Raw genomic sequence first — 5,276 nt, 5'->3', positions numbered from 1 at the left:
AAATTGGCTGCTGACAGTTAAAATGGAAAGAATTTTTTAAAAAGGATCTTTGAGGCCAGGCATGGTGGCTCACATGTACAGTCCCAGCACTTTTGGAGGCCGAGGTGAGAGAATTGCCTGAACCCATGGGTTCAACACCAGCGTGGCCAACTTGGCAAGACCTCCTCTCTACAGTAAATCAAAAAATTAGCCGGGTGTGGTAGCGCATGCCTATAGTTCCAGCTACTTGGAAGAATTGCCTGAGCCCAGCAGGTTAAGGTTGCGGTGCCCATGAGTATGACACCACACTCCAGCCTAGGCAGTAGAGTGAGACTTCAACTCAAAAATAATAATAATAAAATAAAAAGGATCTTTGGCATCCCATGAATTAATGGAAAGAACTGACCTCAATACTATCTGCACTGTAGCCTGACAGTAATGGCTCAAGTTCAAGTGATATCCAGTTTTTTGTTGTTGTTGTTGTTTTACTGAACTACTGCCTTGGAAGTCTATCCATCATTTCCTAAGTGTGCCTCCACCTTTTTTTCCTCCCATACCAGAATGCCTTGGCCAAAATAAGTTATTGCCCAGTGCTTCTTTGCATGCCTGACTCAGGAAACAGCTAGTTAAAAAAAAAAAGAAAGAAAGAAAAGATAAAAAGCCCTAAACCAGAAATGCAGAAATGAACTTGGCAGGACCATGATCACGGAACTAAAAAATGCCAGTGTAGTGGTCTGGAGTACAGGGGGACAAAGAGAGATGGCATGTGTGTGTTGAAGTTCCCAAGGTTGGCAGGGGATGAGCTCAGGAAGGGGTTTTTGGGGGTTTGTTGTTGTTGTTGTTGTCTGAGTTGGATTCTTACTCCGTTGCTCAGGCTGGAGTGCAGTGACATGCTCACAGCCACCCCATTGTCCACCTGCTAGATTCCGGCAATCCTTCCACCTCAGCCTTCCAAGTAGCCAGAACTACAGGTGCACGCTACCACGCCCAGCTAATTGTTGATTTATTGTAGAGACAGATCTTGCCATGTTGCCCAGGCTGGTCTCGAATCCCTGTGCTGATATTACAGGCTTGAGCCACTGTGCCTGGCCTAGAAGCATTTTTTAAACCAGGATACAACATCTGTATTTTTTTTAAGTGTAGCAATAAGCATTGGACGGTTCTGAGGTACACATGATGAGTTCCGTTTGTAAAAGATTATTCTGTAGAAATATGGAAACAGAGAGGCCACTACGTGGTATTATATAGGCTTGCTTCTTGAGAAAGGATGTTATTTCAAAAACCATGCCATACTATGATGATAAAATAAAACTTGAGTAAGAGTCCTGCTTTGAAGCACCCTCTAAAAATGGTGCCTAGGGGCGGTTTCTCTCACCCCTGCCAGCTCTGGCATGTCTCCTTTTCTTTTCTCTCTTCTTTCTCTAGTCGAGTTTGTTTTAAAACTTAAAAAAAAATGACACCTAGAGATTGAATCTGAACTATCCCACACTGAGGACCTTCAGAGAGCTCTATCAGTGTTGAAGAGGTGAGTAAGGCTTTTGGGAACTGTTGGGAACTGCCAGTACTGAAATGAGGAATCACTGGGTGAAGAGCTGTGAGCCACCATTTCTAAAGAAGCATGGCATGGTGTCATGAAAAGTGCACCAGGCCAGGGGGCTAGAGAAACACTATTTCTTGTCTGCTCTAAGATGTACATCTTAAAATTAACAAGAGGCCTCCCAATTTTTTTTTTTTTTTGAGTTGGAGTCTCACTCTGTTGCCCAGGCTAGAGTGCAGTGTCATGCTCACGGCCACTGCAGTCTCCACCTGCTAGGTTCAGGTGATCCTTCTGCCTCAATCTTCCAAGTAGCTGGAACTACAGGCGTGAGCCACCATGCCCAGCTAAATTTTTTTTTTTTTAATTGTAGAGATGAGGTCTTACCATATTGCTCAGGCTGATCTCAAATCCCTGGTTTCAGGCAATCCTCTTGCCTCGGCCTCCCACAGTGCTGGGATTACAGGCTTGAGCCAATTTGCTTGAGCCAAAATTAAACACAGAGGCTTTATTGTTTTTACTATTTTACTGTTAATTGCTTTTGGAAAAATGGGTAAAAAGCAGATCTGAAAAGTTATATAGACAGACGTTTACAACATTCTTATGGACATGGTTTTTTCTAAACTTACCTTCATTTGGCTATAAGTTCCTTGCAGACAAATATGTTTGATTTTGTATTTTAAGCACATTGTATAGGATATGGCATAAAGTAGGTGCTCAATAAATGTATGTGTTATGAATGAATAAAGTTCTCTGATTTTATTTCTGAATGTAAAGTGATTCAAGCAATCCCTCTTTAAACCCAAGGAGGCCCAGTCATAATGCCAATCAGATGGCATCACTGCTGCCCAGGCAAGTGCTCTTTTTTCTCAGCAGAGCATTTCTTTGGCTACACCAGCTTTCCTGCCAGTTCTAAAGCTGAGGGAGATTGTTGAGTGATTGGTTTTTTAAAAACTTAACATTTGGGGTACTTTCCATTTATGATTCTACAAAGTTTATTTTTAAACCCACTTTCAAGTTAACACTTCCTTTTTCAGGCCAGAAGTATTTTACGGGATTAGGAAATGGTTATCAGCAAAATATGAGGGTGATTCATCCTTCCAATAGCCTTTCTCCAAGTTCTTGTCATAGGAACACTCCAGCTTTAAAAGAAGGCCTGTGTTACACATTTAACCAGAACACCAAGTATGCTCAGAGCCAGTGAATTGGCTATCCTTTGCTACTACTGTTCAACCCTACCTTCCATTTTCTCATTTTCTTGAACTTTGGTCCAAGTTCAACAGTGTTGCCATGGGTGCCACAAGACTGCTAAGAAATACCTGTGGGGATAGCTTCCAGTACCACAGAGAAAGAGGAAGAAAAGGAGGGAAGAAGGAAGAAAGGAAAGAAGGGTGGAGGGGGGAGGAAGCCCTGCAAAGAGAGGGTTTTCATAATACTTTGTTTATATCTCCAAGTAACAAGGAAATCGAAAAATGTTATTTAGAACTCCAAACTGCTGTCAGTTTGTCTTTTAAGGAATTGGCATAATTTCTGTCAGTGGGGAAATCTTAAATGTAGGGGCAAGGAAAGGGAGACAACTCTAGGTAGAAGACCCATTGTGTTGTCATAATAAACAGTAAGAGTTGGATATGGACCAGTGGGCAGGAGGCTGAGATTGAGGATATGAGAGTGAGAAATTTCAATTAGTCTATATAATAAAGTGAAAAGAATTTTTCACTGGGGTAGAGTGTAGGGGTTGGGAATTGTTGCTAAAACACAGCCAAAAAATAAAGAATAAAAGGAAGCAGCAGGAGAAAGACTGATCAAAATGGTGGGAAGAAGGAATCATGAGATAGATATTTGGTGGAGGATGAAGACAAAATGTGTGTAAGAATAAGTTTATGTGAAGCAGGACCTTAGAGTCCAAGGGAAAATTACAAACCATCTTCTACCCTACAGTTTTAGAAAGAGGTAGAAAGATGAGTTTTACACCCTATAAAGGTGGGGTTCAATTTAAATGCTTTTTTTTTTTGAGTCGGAGTCTCACTCTGTTGCCCAGGCTGGAGTGCAGTGGCATGCTCACAACCACCGAAGCCTCCACCTGCTGGGCTCAGGTGATCCTGCCACCTCAACTTTCCAAATAGCTGGAACCACAGGCGTGTGCCACCACGCCCAGCTAACTTTTCTTGATTTATTATAGAGTTGAGGTCTCACCAAGTTGCCCAGGCTGGCCAATTTAATTGCAATTTAAGCTTAAATGGAAAGGGTATCTGGTATGACATCTAGTAATCTTATTATCTTTCGCATTAGTCTGTTAGCAATTTGAAGGAATTAGGTGTTATACATCTTTATATTCTCAGTCTAGCATAGTGTCTGGCATATAACAGACATTTAGCAATGTTCATTAAGTGAATGAATAAATGAGGAAAAATTAAATTTATATGATGGCAAGTAGTAGAATGGTATTATTATTATTTTTTAATTATTTATTTTAAAGATGGGTACAATTCAGGGTGAAGTATACAAATGTTCATTATGCAGGTACCCTTGTTGATGAGGTGTGCCCCCCCTGGCAGAATCTCACTACTGCCAACCCCGCACACCCCCTCCCCCAGCAATTTAGAATGGTATTATTAAATCAAGTGTTAACAGAATTCAGATTTCTTACTCCAGAATTAGAAAGCAGGTTGATTCTAGTCATACCTGCCTCTGGTCTCCAGGTGGCAGTATTTTCTCATATTAAATTGTTTTGAGACACTAGATTCCATTTATCCTGGAGAAAAGAGAATATAAATGCAAAAATTCAGTTGTGTAGCTTATTTCTATAATTGTACAGAGCTGAATAAGAGATAAAATACAATTACATGTGATTACAGATTTCTTCTCCAATTTCAACACAAATGAGAATTCCTGATAGTTATTGAATTCAACCAGTTCCCAAAACCTTGATGATAAATACAAATTGGTATGCTGTGTTTACAAAACATATGCATTTTTTCAAAGTATGAAAATCTGTGTGAGTGTGTGAGAGAGAGAGAGAGAGGGAGAAAGAGAGAGAGATGTAATACAAGTATGTCTAGAAATAATTAATTCCCCAACAAGTAGGGTGACCAGATTAAATAGAATGGCCAATTAAATTAGAATTTCAGATAAATGAAGAATACTTTACTCATAAAAGAATGTTCCATGCAATACTTGGGGTATATACTAAAAACGTTTTCCTTGTTTATCTGAAATTCTGATTTAACTGGGAGATCTGTATTTTTCTTTGCTAAGTCTGTACACCTTACCAACAAATATTTTTTTGTTATTGCTAATTCCAAAATAACTTTGAGTCTGCAAGGTGGAATGGTGCTTCCTTATTTGGAGAGATAAAAAGAAAGAAGCTGGGAGAGTCTGTTTTCTTGTAAGTCTAACTTTATTGCTTTTTGTATGCTACTCATGCATTCTAGAGTCCCTCAGCTAAGTGACTTATCTTCAGGAAACAGAGCCCTCTAGCAAATGCAGATGGTAAAGCCTAAAGTAATTGTTTTATATAAATGCAATGTTTTACAGCACTTGTGAGTCTGGTTGCAAAACCAGACTCTGTGAGCAAGTGAAGAAATCCTAGACCACCTCACTTCTGATTCACGTTTTTCAGGACATGATCCCTAGCAGCTATGACAACAGAAACAGATGAATTGCTTATAGAATACATTCTATTTCAAACAAAGAATTTCCTGGCAAATTAAATGAGATATAGATTTATACACACACACACACACACACACACACACACACACAC

The sequence above is a fragment of the Carlito syrichta genome, unplaced genomic scaffold (genome assembly GCF_000164805.1).
Source record: "Carlito syrichta isolate Samal-C Ts95f unplaced genomic scaffold, Tarsius_syrichta-2.0.1 Scaffold302318, whole genome shotgun sequence".
NCBI lineage: Eukaryota > Metazoa > Chordata > Mammalia > Primates > Tarsiidae > Carlito > Carlito syrichta.
The sequence above is the reverse complement of the archived record's forward strand: the minus strand, read 5'-3'. Positions refer to the sequence as shown.